Below are 19,471 nucleotides of genomic sequence, written 5' to 3' on the forward strand. Positions count from 1 at the left end.
GTCTCATTTTCCACATTCCACCTCCCTTCAGCACCCCTGCATTCCCCTCCATGCACACCCACACCAATTAACTCCCCCTTCTTACCCCCAACATTCCTTGTACACATTCCCTTAAATTTCTCTGTCATCCCCCCTCATTCTGTCTCCTTTTGTACATCGTCTTTCTGCCCACTTATGCATTTCTTCAAACTTCTCCCCTCTCTATCAATTCCTTTTTCTCTATTCCTACCCAATTAGTCTCTATTTTTATTTACTTTATTTTTACTTTTTCGTTATCCATATTGTCCATTGTTATGAATGTAATATTCAGGATTACTAAAGAAATACACAGATGAAAATGGGGATAATCACGTGTGGTAGTAAGACAAGGTTTGTACAAAGAAGGTATATGGTGGGTTTTTTTTATATTGCTGAGGTGTGTTTTTGTTGATTATAGTTATAGTGTTTTGATTATTTGCAATATTATGATGACATTACAAAGCAAAGTGTTGGCATTGCTTTTGCTCACCACTAAAATTGTATCAGGTTTTTTAGTTTATAGCAAGAATGAAAATTTGTTTTATATAGCATTTTTACTTCATGTGCTTTACATGAATATCATGTACTCCATGCCATTCATGCTTTTGACTAGAGATGTGCTTGAGCTACAAAATTAGGATCTAGATTTTAAACCCACAAATTTGGAGGCATTTGGATCAGAAGATTTGGTTAAGGTACATCTCCTCTCTAAACAGTATAAAACAGCATGCAGTTAACTATGGAATACTATAAACACAAAACATGTTTCCAAATCAAGCAGTGCATAAGTTTCATACAAATATTTTATAGATTAGTTGATTTGATTAATCTGATACTTGAAATAATGCAAAGATAGATCTGTTTGATTCCCATTACCCCATTTCTGCAAACATTTGCTATATCACATTTTTGGCAATCATGTGAACATCATTAACTGACTATCTTAATTGTGATTTGGCGAAAAACTCCATTGGTTGGGAAAGAGGGCAGAACAAAAATGGGTGTAGATGTGTGTGTGTGTGTATATATATGTATATATATATATATATATAAAAATTTCACTTCTGTAAAAATTACATAATTTTGTTGCACATATGAAGACATTTAATATAAAAAGGTCTCTGATATGCAGGGCTGGTTTTTGATACAAGATTCTGTCTTCCTGCATGTGAACCAGTCAGACCAGAACTACAAAGAAGTGCTTTTATTTTTTGTGAGCAGCAGTTTCAAGACATGTTGCAGCCACCAAGAGTTGAGGCGGGGTGAGGTTCCTTCCTGCCAAGTCCGTAGGATGAGTAATACTTAAGTTTACAAAATACTATGTAGTTTAATTTTTTTAAAGGCAACCATTATTGTAATGTAGAGGAACCTATATCAGTCCCTACAGTATTTTCTAAAACTTGATTTAAACATCTGATTATTTGGGTGGCGAAAATGAAATCCAGTGGAACTTCTGAGTATTTTTATTATTTTATTTGTGTTACAGCAACACCTGGGGGACTCCTCCAACATTGGGACCTCATTATGCTAGGTGCCATATAAAGACATAGTAAGAGATGGTCCCTGCCTTGAAGGATTTGTGACAGTGCTGTCATTTTCTTTGCAATAAACCCTCCTAATTGCTCCAGTGATGTAGCAGTTCTGCCTTTGATTACTCAGCTGCATACTTATCAGTGGGTATCTGAGTTTTACACCGTCTATGAAGTTCTTAAAATGGGCCAGATTTGGGAAATTAAGTGCACAAGAAACAAACTTATGAAAAGTTAAAAATAAAATAAAATAAAAATCCTTCATTCCCTGTGCACCCCATTTTCATTTAATTTCCAGAATTCTTTAACTCCTTTACTATGTGAGGATTTCCATGAAAATATGAAAAATGTCCTGATTAAAAAGTGTGATTAAAAAGTTATCTTCCCTACAACTTGTGTAGTTTTACCCTTTTATCTTTCAGCTTCGATAATTGTGTCTTCCTGCTTTGACTTAAACATGTTTCATTGTAATGAATGAAAGTAATTGTGGTTGGCCTGTATATATGTAGATCTTTAGAAGCTGTGCATCACTTTATAACTGATATATATCATTGATATTTATAAAAGCAATGTATTCTGAATTGTCACTAATCTGAAATGGAAAATATTTTAAAATACCATAAAATACTCCTACTTTTTGAAGATGTACTGTGTTAATTAGGAATTCTTATGAGTATTTTTCACTCCATTGTTTGGGTTTTTCAGTTTACTTGATTTTCCTGTTTCAATTATGTAGATTAGGAAGGCTTACTTGATTCAAGGATATTTACTATTCCCTGTTTCTGCTGTCTTTTGCATTCTGGTTATTGTTTGTTCCTTCTACTTCTTGACAAAATAATTTTGACAAGAAAGCTTTTAGAAATACACTCTGTCAATACTGGAAAGTAGTTCCTGATATTAATATTTTTATATTTGGACTGTCCTCCATTACCCTCTGTTATTCACTAGCATTTACCATGGATATTAAATGTAGTAGTGTTGTTCACATAACATACCAGATTACTGTTTACACTCTGTTGGTAAATTTACATAAATCTACCCAATGGATGAACAGGAACAATACCATGTGACTTATGTAACTCACCAACAAATATTCACAACAACTGTTCACCAGCAAACTGCAGACTAATATCTGATCACTCAAGAAAGTCACAATTTCAAATAATGGATAATTGAGAATTTGGGGATCTGTTACATACATTTAAAAGGTAAAATCCTTTGTCTGTTGAATACATTACTAATTGTAGATTTTTTGCTCAGTTCTGTAAGTAGGTTATACACTGATAAATACACTTTGTTATAAAGTAGTTTTCATTATAGAAAACCAAATTAAATTTTAAATGCTTTATATCAGGAAATAGACAATATACAGAGAAATAAATTACTGATGGCCATAAATATTAGTACATAAAAATAGATACTAAATTACAATTAACAGTCTTATTGAAAAGCAATTGTGATAGTGTCCCAAGAAAATCTGGCGCCAGCCCACCGATCCAGACCACATCGTCTTACAGCACCGTACAAGACTCAGCATCAGTGCATCTGTAGCTGCATCCAGAACTGCAATCTTCCTTGCTGTAGATTTCAGTGCTACAGTCAGCACCAATCCTATCCACTGATGCGGCATCATCAAGCCCTAACACACTGAGGGCCACGGCACCACCCATGGATCCAAGTTATACTTTGTCCTTGGCATCATCAGCTGGTGAGGAAGATCCAACAGCATTTTTACCCACCCAGATTTTCTCCGCAATCTTCAACATCATAGAGAGTCAAGACACTGCACAAGAGTTGGGCCTTTAACCTGTAACTGGGTACGTGACACATTTGCTCAGAGATCCTTTGTCTTTATTGAATTGACAAATACGTACATCGTTATAATTCATTCCCTGCCCACCAGGCTCTTATGCACCAATGCCCATATAACCCTGCTGGGGACCCTTGCCTGCTTAGAGCAGCTTTAGCCAGAAGGGAGAGCAGTGTAAGGTTATTTCACCCACAGTGCTGGCTCTACAGACCTCCCAACAACCCCTCTTGGTTCTACTCCAACCACAGGTAGAGATGGAAGAAATGGCACCAGAAGGCAACCCTTTGGCACTGGTGACCCTGTCTTCCTTGTCCCTGATGAGACTGTAGTGCCGCCAACAGCCCCACAATTGACCAATACAAAGGTTTCCAAGACCTATTAAAAAGGTCAGTGAGGCCTTTCAAACCCGTTGAGGAGGTATAGGAGCAGACACATAAGTTAGTAGACATACTCTGGACTTCTTCAGTGGGAAGAACAGCCCTCCCTGTCAGTGAGGCTGCTATTGACCCTGCCAAAATCCTGTGGCAGATACCTTTTTTTGGCATATCATACCTCTTGTAAGGCAAATAGGAAATAATGAATGCCTCCTGAAGGTGTGGAATTCTTTTACACGCACCCTGTCCCATCCCCCATTGTAGTTACAGTGACAAATGAAAAGGCAAAACAATTCAGGTCCACACCAAAGGAGAAAGAGCCAAAGAGACTAGAATAATTTGGTTAAAAAGCCTACTCCCTGGTGAGCCTGCAGTTCCGTGTGGCCAATTTCCAGGCCTTATTGGCAAGGTATGACTTCTGCATACATGAGATTGTTCTGCTTGCTTTTGCAGATAATCTGCCAAATGAGACTAGCGAGGAATATATATGGCCAATCAATGAGAGCCAGTCAGTGGCCAGGAGAAGCCTGCAAGCAGCAGCTGATGTGGCTGACACAACTACGAGATATATGGCAATGGTAGCTGTTTTGCAATGGGTTCCTTGGCTTCAAGGATTGGGATTCCCCAGAGAAGTCCAAATGATGGTGGAGGATCTGAGGGGGGCAGTCAGGGGGCGGGAAGTGGGAGGGGGCAGATAAGGAGTGGGAGCCAGACTGTTTGGGGAGGCACAGCCTTCCCTACCCAGCCCTCCATACAGTTTCGGAACCCCAAAATAGCCCTCAGGCCAAAAAGTTTGCCCACCCTGGCATAAGGGGTGCATATTGGTTTACAGCGATCCTCTGATGTATTAATAATAGTGTGCCATAAGGTGCATGTGAGGTTTCTACAAACAGCTACTGAAGCACTGGCCAATCTAATCATTGCAAGATGTAAATGTGGATGATATTTGAGGAATTATGTATCTATACTGAAAACTATATTCTTAGGGTATGAAAGTTAAGGCAGGTCATTTGAAGGTGATAAACAGATTCTGTTCAGGCAGGGGTCAGAGACACTCCTCTCTCTCTGGCTGACCATTGTGCAGTGTGTATCCTACAATGTACATCTATTTGCATACAAAGCCACCAATTAATCAAGATTGCAAAGCCGACAAGAGATCACAAAATCTACAATAAGGAACACCGAGCAGGGGGTGTCCTATTTATGACTAAGATCAAAGAATTAGCCTGGTAATCAGGAGAATGTAGAGAAAGACTCAATATCCTTCACCTAGGGAACAAGCTGTTTGTGTGTTTATCTTATGAATAGAGGGTCGCAGCTGGTCTGGTTGTTAATCACTGCAAGAAAGGCTTTGGGTGAGCTAATCTTCATTAGACCAGGAAAGTGTCTGGTTAGTTAAGTAAGTCTAGGCTTTAGAAAGCATGTTATGATTTTATTTTATAGGTAACCATTTGTGTTTCCAATACTTTTGTATACTTGCTATTACATGATTCTCTGCTCTTTGGTAAATACCCTTATACTTATTTTACTATAAACAAATCTATGTGCTGTGAATTAAGTGGCATGGTGATCCTGAAACTGATCCGCTGAGGTGTACTGTTCCTTTGGGAATAGTATATCTGTAAATAGTGTGTGTCCCCTTTGGAACATGGGCTAGGCACTAAAGGGAATGCTGAGAGCGTTCGGTGTTTGGAGTGTGCCTATTGCTAACCTGCAGGACAGTGTCTGTGTAAGCTGAGAAGGGAGTGTTTGCATTGCCCCTGGCTGGTAGAGTCAGGGAGCTGACCCTGGTCAGGCATGGACAAGGCTCCCTAATGTTAAGGGCTGGTGGTAGCAAGGGGCCTCACAACAACCCTGGGTACCCTCAGGAAGCTTCATATACTCCATCCTGATTTTGGTGGTGCCTATAACCCCTTTCCCATCCCTTTTCAGGGACCCTTCTTACATTGATAAACCTGACTCTGGAGTCAGGAGACTAGTTTGCACCTCTTAACCTTCAGGATGCATACTTCCATATTGCCATTATTCCGCTCACAGGAGGTACCTAAGGTTTACAGTGGGCCAGGACCACTATCAGTATTGAGTACTGTCCTTTGAACTCTCCCATGACACTGAGGATATTCGCCAAGGTGCTATCAGTTGTGGCAATTTATCTGAGAAGACTATCTGAGAACTTACCTGAACATCAACATAGACCCTTATCTGGACAATTGGCTTGTATGGGGGAAATCTCCTTAACAGGCCTGTAGAACCATCTACAACATGCTCAACCTCTTTCAAAGGTTTTGCCCGAAAGTCAACAAACATAAATTAACATTTAAATTAAGTGGTGCAATCCTAGACTCCTCTGCATCCTGGGCCTATGTACCTCAAGACAGATTCAAGAACCTGTCCATCCTTATTATCCAATTTCAGGGAAACCCCTGTATCAATGTCAGGTCATGCCTCACCCTTCTGGGTCAAATGGCCTCTTGCACCTTTGTGATGCTGTATAATAGACTTCACCTCTGCTGCTTGCAGAGTTGGTTGAAACTGGTTTACACACCTTCCAAACATCACTTGGATGTGCCTCTCATTATGCCACCCTTGGTCCTATCTTCACTGAAACGGTGGAGAAACCTGATGAATGACTGCAAATCTGTCCCCTTCCAGGTGCCCCAGCATCCAAGACCATTGTGATGTTAGGATGAGGTGCCCAAATTGATAATTAAAGATACAAAGTCTATGGTCCCCAAGGAAGAAGAAGAGAATGCACATCACTCTCCTAGAACTCAGAACTGTACAGAAAGCCTGTGTGTCCTTTCTCCACCTAATATAAGGACAGCTGGGACAAATCAAAATCAACCAACATCAACCATCAAGATGGAGTCAGATTTTTTTCCTCTCTCTCAAGAAGCCATCAGACTCTGGGATGGTGCATCAAATAGCAGATATCCAGGGCAGCTGTACTCTTCTTACACTTTTGCAACAACCTCAGCAGACACTTCCTCCCTGATCATGAGATCAAAGACAAAATTCTACAGGACGTTTTCATGGACTGAGACAATCCCAAGATCAACCTCTTCACCATTCAGTATAACAACAAATGTCCAAGATTCTGCTTGAGGCGTGGAATGAGTCCAGGATCCATAGCGGATACATTCCTGATACTATGGTCAGAAGATCTGATGTATGCTTATTCCCCAACCCTTCTAATTCCTAGAGTGCTTCACAAACTCAAACAGGACTCATTCAAGCTAATCCTAATAGCTCCAGCGTAGCTCCAACAATTCTGGTTCACAGACTTACTGAACCCGTTAATATTTCAACCCAAAACCTTACCTCTGCTCCCAAGCCTGCTGTCTGAGAACCAGGGACAGATTCTACACCCAAACCTGGAGTCCCTACATCTCACAGCATGTCAGCTGGATGGATGTTGTCAGCAAAACAGGTCTGCTCTTCTCTAGTTAGAAAAGTTCTAATAAGCAGTGGAAAAGAATCAACATGACAAAATGGATGAGCTTTTCCCACTGGTGCCACCAAAAAATTAGTGGAACCACATCATTCCTCCATCCCGCAAATACTCGACTACTTACTGAAACTAAAACATAGGGACCTGTCTCTTAGTTAAGATGAACCTAGCTGCCATCTCAGGTCATCATCCACCAGTGAAGGACTTTTTCTCATCTGTTGGTAGTTTAAGTTCCTGGAGGGCCTAATTCCGGTTTTCCCACCAATCAAGGAACCTGTACCTGCACGGGACTTAAACATGGTACTCTTAGCCCTCATGGAGCTACCCTTTGAACTTATGGCTTCTTCCTCCCTGCTATGCCTTACTCATTTTCAGTTGCTATAACTTCTGCCAGAAGCATAGGGGAGATACAAGAACTACTGGCTGGCCCTCTGTACCCAGACAAGGTATCCAGGAGAACACACCCTAAATTTCTCCCCAGACTAGTGATGGAATTCAACCTGAATCAATAAATATACCTACCACTATTTTTCCTGAAACCTTATGCATCCAAATCTGTTGCACATTTTAGATGTCAGGAGAGTCCTTGGCTACTACTTAAAAAAACAAAACAAAACCCAATTACCAAGACTGTTTGTCTCTCTCCATAACAGAGTGGCCGAAAAGCTCTGCATTTTCATCCCAGAAACTATCAGACAAGATTTCTGACTATATTAGGACATGCTATGAGGTGGCCAAGGTAGAACCACTCTCCATGATCACAGCTCATTCCCCTAGAATACAATCTGCATCAGCAACATTGCTGTGAAATCTACCAATATCAGACATTTGTAAGCAGCCATTTGGGCATCAATACACATGTTCATGAGACTGCATCCTGACTGAGGCCTCCAGCTGGTGCTACATTTGGTAAAGCAGTTCTTTATTCATTGTTTAATGAATGAAGCTGCCACCTCCTTAATACAATCACTGCTTAGGAGTAACCATCAGTGGAAATGTGTATGCAGACGATCACTCAAAGGATGTACTACTGTGTAAAATAAAATATTCTTGAGGAATGGGAAATTACCTTCCATATACAAGTAAATGGATTTCTTTGAGATATGTTGTCCGTATGCACATTCCACACTCCATCTTTCAATCCCCTCTATCTTGGGAGTTCCTCTTTTGGAGGTTCTGCTGTAAGAAGGAGCCAAATGGAGGCTGGCGTGCTTTGCCTTTATGTGCCCTCACTGTGGAGCACAAGGGCTGAAGGGCACACAGTATGGGATACTGCTGGCCAAAACGACTCTGACCTCAGGCTTATGAGGTGCATACACACTATCAGTGCAATGTGCATATGGACAACACATCTCAAAGAACTCCATTTATTTGTGCATGGTAAGTAGCTTCCCATTCCTCAAGAATATTTTATTTTACACAATAGTCTAAATTGTTTCCTGGATATCAGTTGTACATATAAATATATCTGAACTGTCATCTGTTTTATGACCTTAAATTTCATTCCTCTCCATCTTGGTTTTTCTAGCCAATTGCCTGACTTTAGACTATAGAAAGAGAATATCGGGCCTTTTGGTGACATGAGTACAATCTTTTTCATGGTTAAAAGCATAGGCGCTGACTCCATGGCGCTCCGAGGCTGGAGTGCCCCTGGAAAAAAAAGTGGATGCTCAGCATCCACCAGCCACAGCTGATCGGTGGCTGGGGAGGAGTTTGGGGAGAGCATTGAGTGGCGGGCGGGCGCCTTGGGGGGAGAGTGGAAAGAGGAGGTGTGGGGGCAGGGCTTGGGAGATGTGAGGGCAGGAAGAGGTGGAGCAAAGGCAGGAAGAGGCAGAGCAAGGGTAGGACCTTGGGGGACGGGCAGAGTGAGGTGGGATCTTGGGAAAAGGGAGGAGTGGGGGCGGGGCCTCTGGGCAAAGCAAGGGTGGAGCACCTCCAGGGAAAAATAAAAGTCAGTGTCTGTGGTTAAAAGTAAAACTAATGCTTGGTTCTCTAGTAACATAGCCCTGATCCTGAGTCAATAACAAGGTAACAAAAAAAAAAGTGTAAAAACCTAAAGTAGTATCAATTACTTAAATGAATAAACACCCATGCTCCAAACATGCTCATTGGGGTTTCATGCCAGTTGAACTTTACAATTTTTAAAAAATAGTTTGGTATACTGGGTTATTACAGACTGGGCAAACAGGAGACAGCAGGTTCTTTGGCACAATTGTTACAGGCCATTCCCCATTCCAATACAGTGACATTAACAATGGATTTAATTTTATCTTTATTAAAATATGAGGAAGCAAATGTAATCTGCAATATAAAGTTAGAATGATACATTTCCCTCTCTAGATCCACTGGTGTATACAAAGAATCTCCACTCATCCAATCTTCAACAAATCTGAGCTGACAGGCAATGAGATAGAGATTTCTACATAGGAATGAAAGCCCTCCTCCCACCTTGGCACACTTCAAGGGCAATACATAGCCACCTTTCATGAGAAAAGCCTCTCAATATCCTTTCTAGGCAGCATCATTCATTTGCTTGTATGTTGTATCACCATTCTCTTCCTTTCATCTCTTTTTGTCATTGGATTTTAAACCTTTCACGGAGGGGACTGTCTCTTTTCTACATTTTTACTGTGCCCAACAGAATGGTGCCCCAGTCAGGATTAGGGCCTTTGGATGCTACCATAATGTATTTGTCATTACTGATACTACTATTATTGTTGCCCCCTTTTGACCTGAGCAGCTAGTCAAATTTTGAGGTGCTCGGAATGTTCCAGTTGGGAGTAGAAATTGATGACGGAGTCTGGTATTTTCTTTGATGCAATCTTGCTTATTTACAAGGAATGTACAAAGTTCTGCTTCTCTGAACGCAAGAGGATCCAAGAACAAAAGGAGCAGTTTCCTTGCTTACAGTCCCAAGCCTCTTTAACCAAAAGCTCTCTAGCTTTTCACAGGGTCAGATTGAGACTACTTGCCTCTCCCTTTTGCTCTGTTCTCAGTTTGTTTGTGTGTTCTCTCTCTCTCTCACACACACACACCCCACACCCCCACCCTTGTCACAATACCCACCGGAACTCCCCACTCAGGTAGTGCTACTTTTTGGGCAGACTCTGTTAGACCTTGTTTTAAGTGGTTTAATGTTATTATTAGATCTAAAAGTTTATTTCAATACTGTTGTTTGTGAAGTGTTGGTGATTTGCTTGTGGAACAAGCTTCACTCTTTTCTCCTGAAGAGATTCCAGAGAGTAGGTCTGGGTAACTGCTTTTCTGCCAGCAGGGTGTTCTTATGTGGGGTTCCACATCATCAGCCCTTGTGTTGTGTCTTTGGGAGGATCAGTTAAGAGGAACTGGTCAAATTGTTGTCATGTGCTAATGACCCTCACTGCTGCCCATTTCATCTGATCAACAGGGCTCAGCTGAACATCTTTCTTAATACATGGAAGCAGTCTGAACATGGATGACTGAGTTGACTCAGGCTGAATTCAGTGAAAACTGAGCTTTTGGTAGGTTGGCGGAAGAAACTGGAAGAGATGCCAAAGACTGTATCATCTCTTTTTGAATTGTTCTTTCATTAATAGGTTTCATAACTGAGAGTTGTCAGACTCCCAGCTGCTGTTAGATGACAATATAACAGTAGTGACCAGGATAGTTTTCTTCCACATGTGTTATGAGGCTCTCACAGGAGTAGACCTTGCTACCATCATCCATGACTTTGGCTGATCTTGAAGTGACAATGGCAATATGCTCTATATGCCTTTCATCATCTTGGAAAATTAATTAGTACAGAAAGCAACAACCTGATTAAGCCATGTGCACGTGACATCAGTGCTCTGAAATCTGCATGTGTTGCTTGTAGTTTTTTGCATGGAGTTCAAGTTGTTGGTTTTGACATATGAAGCCCTAAGTTGCTTGAGCTATCTACCTAAAATCTCTTTCTTCACCATGTCTTACTGCCATAGCTGATCTGTCGAGGGTTCAAAGAGGGATTGGACATATATGTGGATAACAAGAAGATCCAGCATTGTAACAGTTATGGTAAACAGAAATTTGGAAGAGATAAAAATGCTTCAGAGTTTAAACCAATCTCCAAATCTTACGAAGTAGGCCGAGACCTTCATGAGGGGAAAATTACCCCACATCTGCCTTCTGTGGAGTTCTTGCACGTTCTTCAGAGGCACTGTTGCAGACAGAATACTGGACTAGATGATCCACAGATATGATACAGTATGGCAATTCCTATGTTCTTGTCTTCTGAGTCTGTAGAACATTGACATACTACTTATTGAGTGAACTATAATTATTATACTGGAATTATATATTACTTCTATCATGCACCAATGTTAGGAGAAAATTCAAAAAATATTCTACAATAGATATGTAATCAGAGAATCAGTCTGGTACTAGTTGCTGAAACATGGCATGCACGTTATGAGAAGAGCAGCAATTAATGAAAAATTCCAGATCTTAATAATGGCAGAACTTTGTGTGGTGCCCTTTATAATTAAGTGGTAATATCATTGTCCCTTTGTTTTACAAGGCAATAATGGAATTCCCAAGTGGATGAACTGTGAAACCAAAGGCTAATATGTTTATCAAAATGGGAAAAATAGAGGGCAATGAAGACATTTAATATTGTATTACGTCTGCAAAGAGACATACATACCAATGTTGTTATATTATGAAGGAGTTGGTCATGACTCCATAGTTAAAGGTGGGTCTGAACTTCCATTCAGAGTCTTATTCTCTACCCCTTAGGCTTCTGACAGGAGTAATTACTGCTTGCAAATTGGGATGCTTGAAGTAGGGTATGAGAATTTTTTTTCTGAGATTTTGGGAAGTACAGGGTTAAAGATGTTCTTAAATTACTTGTTTTAGATTTTTCCCAGTGTCTCAGGATTTTCAGTTCACATATTCTCAAGAGTGGTAGGTTTTCAGAACTCCTAATATCAGCACCCAGATGGCTCTTTACAAACTTAGTACTGGATGTTTATTATACATGGAGCAGCATTTTCCAAGATAAAGCTATTTACTAATCTTTGTCCTTAGGGACTGGGTCGATAGGATCTGATCCAAAGCTCCTTAAAATCAATGGAAATCTTTCCTTTGACTTTAACAAGCTTTGGATCAGACCGAGACAGAATGGAAATGGATAAGGTGCTAGACAAACTACTTTCATCCTGTGAAGTGTCCTGCCAGTTTGCTACTATTCTCTGATTCTGGAAGAGTGCAGAAGTCCTCCAGGACCAACAAATGAGAGTATACAGGAAAAGTGAGCAGAAAAGAACTTGGAGAGTGGAAGAGGAGCCCACAGCGAGAGATGGACATAGGATCATTCCCCAGCTTCTCATGTCATCCTACTGCTCCCTGGCCCACCGCTAAGGAATAAAGACTTCCTGTTCTCCTACAGAGAATTAAGAGGTTCTTCAGCTCCAACAGCCACCTGATGAGCCATAATAAGTTAGGTCTGACTGCCTCAACAAACTAGCTTTCAAATGGCTAAGGAGCCCAATAAGGTTCATGAGGCTGGAAAGAGAAGGAAGAAGTCTTGGGGAATGAAGAATCTGTGCCCTACTTCCCACTGTATGGGCCTGGGATCATAAACATTTCTAAATGTTTTTAAAAGTAAGGAAGTTTCCACACACAACCCTGATTATACTGGAGTTTATGGTTGAGAGTATATATCAGTAATTTAAGATGTTTTTTAGAAAAATTAATTATAAAAAAGCACATCGGGGAGGAAGTTTAAATATAAAACACAAACAATTTGAAGTGAATGGATCTGAAATACCTTATTACACCTGCTGTGATGCCACCCTCCTATATTTCCTTCTTTGTTCCTTTCATAACTCGGGCCTATTTCTGAAAATGCTAGGGGTTTGTAGAGTCAAGCTTCTATGCTGTACAATGTTGTTTGTGGATCAATAACTTTTTCTAAAGAAACTAAGTTGCCAAATGATGTCTGTGAATATAAGTGTGGAAAAATGACCAAATCACTGCTATTTGTCCATCTTAGCATCATCTTTTTTCCATTATGATGTTAAGAAGCCTGTAGTATGAGGAAACAGATCTTAAATCTGGTGCATGTACTGTAGTTGTACATCTTGAACAGACTTATAAATATGATTCCAGTTGTAAGTGTATGCTTTGACACCACACTAACCTTTGCTTTTTATGTAAAGTGCTAAAACTTCATTAGCCAGTAAATTTGTGTATATAGATACAGATTTACTGATAAGTGGTGGCACAAGAAATCTATATGAAGAATATACAATAATGGCTTTTAGTGTGAAATCTGTTTAATTACAATTTATAAAGTACATCTTGAACTGTACCTAGTGTATAGCTCTGCAGACTAGACTTTGCACAACCTTTGACTTAGGAGTAAAACATTCACGTGTTTGATCTCTGAGATGAAGCTGTTTGTTATTGCTGGATAAAGTTGTCTACGAATTATTTTTTGAGGGTACCACAACAGGAGCAAAACTAAGGTGGGGTTTTGGGCTTGTTAACTGTGCATCCTGCGCTTTCAAATATTAAAATTGCACTTAAAAGAAATTCAAACTATGGCTTTATTTTTTGATGCTTTTTATTATATGTTTGGAAGGTTTTCCATCCTTTAAATTACTGTTATGCTCTTAACTTTCACTCCAGCTTAATTTTTTATCTGAAAATAAATATTATAAATACATATTTATTTAATACAACATTCATAGAAAGTTAAAAAATATTTTGTGTTTGGAGTGTGAGCGTGTTGATGCTGGTGGTAAATTTCAGAAAGTGATACACAAGTCATTTTATTGTATCCATATTGGGAGTTAGTTATATTGACATATCATTAGGACTTTTGCTCCTAAATCACTTAGGCATTTCTGAAAATCCCACTCTAAAGGTTTATCTACACGGAAGATTTTTCCAGTTATACTGGTATAATTGTATATAATAATTATATCAGTAAAGTTAAATTACTCCCCCAGGTGGACACTGTTGTTCCAGAATTAGAGTGGCTTTTTTGACTTAGGCTGTCTTACTCAGCAAGCTTACAGCGACACAGCTGTACCAACACAGCTGCACTGCTGTAAGATCACTCATGTAGCTGCTCTATGCTGATGGGAGAGAGCTCTCCTATCGACATAATAAAACCATCTCAACCAGTGGTGGTAACTATGCTGGCGGGAGAAGTGCTGTGCACACTATCACTTATGCCAGTGAAACGTACGTCGCTCAGGGGTGTAGTGTTTTTTTTTTCCATAGCTCTGAGCAACATAAGTTTTGCCAACATAAGTAGTAGTGTAGACATGGCCTTTGCTTAAACTGCTTCCAAAGTGGCATAAGCTAAACTAGAAAAAGACATTCCTATACCAGAATAAGAGTATCCACATGGGGAGTTATACCAATAAAACAATAATGCTTTAAATTCACACCACTGAATGAGACTGTGGAAAAAATAGTATGCAATAAAATAATTAAAAATTATATCAATTTATATGCATGAGGGCCATGGTATTTCCTAATTTTGAGCCCTCAACTTTGCAACCTTAATGTTTTTAATGCAGTTTTTAAAATATAATTTCCTAGCTTTCTAAAACAGTAAACTGAATAAAAATGCCATCATGTGGAATCATGATGATTCCCACATGGCTTATGAACAGGATTAGAACTGCCTGCTCCACAGCACAGACCTCTGCCACTGGAGCTAATATAGTAACTAGTAGCAGTAGTAGACTGCCATCCTTTAAGTGGGTGAGCCACTAGAGGGAGATAAGAAACATTTTGCCAGTGGGCTTCACAGCTAATTGAAAATGAGGGCCAGGGATAACGAGACACTGGAATCCCTGGCTCTCTTCCAGGTTCTGAGGTGGAGTGTATCTTAGTGGTTACAGACTCTTCTCCTCTGTCTGCCTCCAAACCTAACTTTTTTGGCCCTGGCCCTGGCCAACCTGTTCTCATCCTAGTCACCTCCCTCAAACTTTAACCTTCCCCGTTTCCTTTTCACTCTGACTTTTGTTCCAGTCTTTCTCTTCCTCACTTCCCTGCCAGGCAGGCTTCTCTGGCTACCAACAAGGGGAAACATGGAAAGCATAGGAGTGTTTCCCTGCTATCAGTTTTCTGTGAGTGGCCTGATTGATGGGAGGAGCAATTGTAAGAAGTATCCTGTTCCCTTCTTGCAGCCCTGGGATGGAGTGGGCTCAGTTGCTCTGTGAGGACGGCAAACAGCAGTCTGGTCAAATACCGGAGCCAAGAAAGGGTGGAACGTACTCTGTGCTGGTGTAAGCTGTGGAGAATTTAGCTGCCAAACTCTAACAAGTCTTTAATGAACAGGTGCAAACAGAAAGAGGCTCCTAACTTGTTCAAACATTGGTAAATTTTTGCAAGGATGACAAAAGGTGACACTAGTGTCTCTGTCCCCCCCAGCTGCAGAATATGGAGGCACTAGAGCTTCTCAATGAAAGTGCTGTAAGATTTTTTAAAACATGGACAAAACAACCTAGCTTTCCTTAATCTTGTTCTGAGAAATGGCTGAACCATTTTTGCTGAAACTTAAAAATTCAGTCTTCAGCAAACACACAGCACAGGGAGTTTCAACTAAGACAGTTAATATTTAGCAATGTCATAAGGGACTGAAAATGGAGTATTATACAGGAAAGTGTTGGACAAACTTAATAATAGGCTTTTGGTACCTGTATTACCTACAATAATATCCTTTGGGGTCTAGCAGAAAATTATAGCACCATGGCACTGGAGTAGAATAACCACCTTTGAAATGCAAAAAGCCGCAATCCCCCCACCACACACAAAGGCAAGCCCACTGCAACCCCAACCACAAGGCAACTCCGCCACTTTCCTCCTCCCAACAGCCACTTATAATATGAGAATAACACATATAGATAAGTTTCAGAGTAGCAGCCACGTTAGTCTGTATTTGCAAAAAGAAAAGGAGTACTTGTGGCACCTTAGAGACTAACCAATTTATTTGAGCATAAGCTTTCGTGAGCTATAGCTCACTTCATCGGATGCTCAAATAAATTGGTTAGTCTCTAAGGTGCCACAAGTACTCCTTTTCTTTTTACATATAGATAAGATTGATAACATCATTTTCTTACTTAAACTCTGGAAGTAGGAACACTGCAGCATTTTTAGCTGGACATATAAACTTTTAACATTAGATATCACAGTGTATTGTGATGATCATGCAAAATTTTAGACCTATGTAAAAAAAAAAAAACCAGCAAATTATTTTTCTGGCAACTGGCAAATCCGTAAAAAAAAAACAGCCAGGCCCGTCAAATACCAGCCAAGTGATAACCATACATTGGAGTATTATACAGGAAAGTATTGGGCAAACTTAATGTTAACCAAACTTATGCATTTGGTACCTATCACCCACAGTAATACCCTTTTCAGAGTAGCCGTGTTAGTCTGTATCCGCAAAAAGAAAAAGGGTACTTTTGGCATCTTAGAGACTAACATTTATTTGAGCATAAGCTTTCGTGAGCTACAGCTCACTTCGTTGGATGTATGATGCATTCATCCGATGAAGTGAGCTGTAACTCACGAAAGCTTATGCTCAAATAAATTTGTTAGTCTTGAAGGTGCCACAAGTACTCCTTTTTTAGTAATACTCTCGGGACACGGGGGGGGGGGTCTAGCAGAAAAATATAGTGCCACGGTATTTATCTAAGAATATGAGGAAAATTAGAGTGGGTACAAATGGAATAGTTTGATGTTTCTAATCTGCATAAAGTTGTTTTTTAAAAAAAGGTGGACAATTGTGTGTGCTGGATCTAGCACTGAACTGGCTGTGCGCTCCCCACTACAGTACTTGCCACATTTTCACAAAGCTACGACATTTGCTTTTCCAGATCCAGCAAAGGGTGCCTGTGTTTTCAGAAACTCGCCTTTCCACGTTGTGAATCTCATGGAGCTCGTTTAGGACACTATTTCCAACCCCCCCCCCCCCCCCCGCCCGGCGCACTTTGTTTTTGTGTGGTGGGGAGGTAGGAGCGAGGGCTGCTCCCTCCTTGTGGTGAACACGGCGGCCGTACAAACCAGCGCAGAGCCGCTCTCTCAAGTCTCAGCGACTGGGGAAGACGACTCCCTGGAGGACGGCTGGCAAAGGGCCACAGTCGCAGCTCCAAGCCCGGCGGCTGAGGGGTTTCTTCTTGGGCTGCGTAGGTTTCAATGGGCCGTTTCCCCCCCCTCACCTAAGCGCACTAGCCAACCCCCGGGTCGCGCTCTCCCTCCCAGAGCAGGGCCAGAGGCAGCCCGGGGTGTTTCATGGAAAGCATCAGCGCGGGGAGGAAGTTTCCTCCTCGCTGGCGGCCAGGGAGCCTCGGCGAGTAGCGCCGGGGGAAGGAGGGAGGGACTGCGCCTCGCGGCGGCGCTCCCCGCCCCTCCTCCTCTCCGGGTAGCGGGGGGAGTTGTGGGAGGGTCTGTCTCCATTGAAATAAACAAGCAGCCAGTTATTAAAACGGGAACATGGCGGCCGCAGCCACCGCTTTATCTTGCAAAGCGAAGGTCAGCGCCTGCGGCAGCCCCGGCAGCCGAAGACATGACTGACCCCGGTAAACACTCCCGCATGCCGCCCCCTCGGCCGGGCTGGGGCTGCCCGCGGGGGGCTGCCCGCTGCTGCCTCCCAGCCGGGTTGTGTAAGCTCGGGGACCCGCCGTGGCTCGGGCAATGGTGGCGGGGGAGCCACAGAAAGGCAGCTGATGGCAGGGGGAGGGGGCGGCTGCTCCCCCTCCGCAGCGAAGGGAGAGGAGTTGGGGGGCTGCGGGTGTCGCAGCGGGGTGAGCTCCGCTTCCAGCCAGCGGGGTGCAGTGAGGATTGGTCACGCAGGGGAGCGGTTTGCACTCTCAGTGGAAATGGGGGCGATTACTCCCCCTTTGCTGAGGATGCGGGGTGCAGTGGGGGCCTTGTGGGGAGGGGGCTTGTCCCCTTTCCTGGCTGAGCCGGAGCGGGCGGCGGCGGCGGCGGCTGTTTCCGGGGCGGCAGAGCGGCACTAGGACGGGACTGTTCGCCACGCGGGACGGTGGGGTGCCTTGGGGAATGCGGCGGACGGGGGACAAGGGACCGTTCCCCTCCGCCCGCTGGGGTCGGTGTGTATGTGAGCGGCAGGGAAACGGGGCCGGGGCGGCTGCGCTCCCCCCTCGCCCCCCAGTCCCAGCGCTCCGCGCCCGGCCACGGGCAACTTCACTTCTCTTTAACTTTCTGCGCGGGGGCGTGGGCGCGTGAAGCCGGGCAGCCCCTCCCCGCGGCCGGGCCCCTGCCCTGCGGCCGCCTACGCCCCGGGACTCCCGGCCGCCGCAGTGCTGTGTGCGGCGCCGCCCGCGGGGAGGGGCTCGCGGGGCCGGGGCTCCGCTGGTGTCGCTGGCGGGGCGGGGCGGGGCGCTCGCCGGGGGTGGGGATGGAGGGGAGGAGGCGGTGACGGCGTCAGCGGCCGAGCGGTGGGGGGAGGGCAACACTAGAGCCGCCTCTTCCCACCGTTTCCCCGGGACCCCGGATGCGCGCGCGGGGGGCCGGTGTCAGGTTACAAACAACTACCCCTCTGGATTTGCTGCGTTGCTGGTACTGAGCATGCGCCTACCAAGGAAGCATGCGCAGCAACAGCTGCTGAAGCCGCTGTCTCGACCCTGCCCCTACTGCGAGGGGCGGAGTCTATGCAGGGGGCCCAATGGAATGCAAGGGCCGGTCAGACAGCTGGAGGCAGGGGCGGGGCTGAGGGGCGAGAGCAAGGATGTGGGGTAGGGGCTGGGGTTCAGGCGGCGGCAGAGGGGAAATCCCTGCGGTGGGGAGGGGGCAGAGGGGTGACAGTTACCACATGTGCAGTGGCTGCAAAAGAAAGAGTGTTGGGGAGGGGAGGCATTTTCCCCTGAGAGGAGGGGACGTCTTAGCTCCCGCTGCCCAGGGTTGTGCTCCTAAAGGCACATTGTGTCCAGTGCCCCCACAGGGCAGCACTTCCCTATATGGTATGCTGTATTGAGCTGCTAAAAGAGACTTGATTCAGTGAAATATTTTACATTGACCTGTCTCCACCCATTTACAAATCATAATTGTCACAGATGTTTTTAGTGTTTAAAGGAATCGTTTATCAGTTTATATGGCTGAATAAAGCCTCATATCAGTTCACAGACTTGTTTTATCTGCTGTTCTGGATTGCTTGAATGCCACTGGCTTTTCCTTGCAAGCCACTGTGAATAGAGTTTCACTCCTTGAAGTTTTTTACTTTTTAAAATGTTATTTTTATTTCTCTTTGTCTTTCCTCATTTATGTTCTTTAACATTGTGTTATTTAA

At 43.0% G+C, this 19,471-nt stretch overlaps 1 protein-coding gene across 11 annotated transcripts in view; it reads left to right on the forward strand.

Moving 5' to 3' along the window:
* The first annotated feature begins 17,177 nt into the window (after positions 1 to 17,177).
* The window catches only part of NCOA2 (nuclear receptor coactivator 2), a 259,281-nt gene continuing 256,987 nt past the window's right edge, over positions 17,178 to 19,471 (forward strand). For 10 of the 11 annotated variants that reach the window (XM_073330882.1, XM_073330888.1, XM_073330893.1 and 7 more), the window contains exon 1: positions 17,593 to 17,741. The gene's annotated coding sequence lies outside the window, so the exon portion shown is untranslated. Of the gene's footprint in view, positions 17,349 to 17,592; positions 17,742 to 19,471 lie in introns of those variants that run through there. The other variant, XM_073330891.1, reaches the window with a different exon arrangement.

This window comes from Lepidochelys kempii, chromosome 2 (assembly GCF_965140265.1).
Source record: "Lepidochelys kempii isolate rLepKem1 chromosome 2, rLepKem1.hap2, whole genome shotgun sequence".
Taxonomy (NCBI): Eukaryota; Metazoa; Chordata; order Testudines; family Cheloniidae; genus Lepidochelys; species Lepidochelys kempii.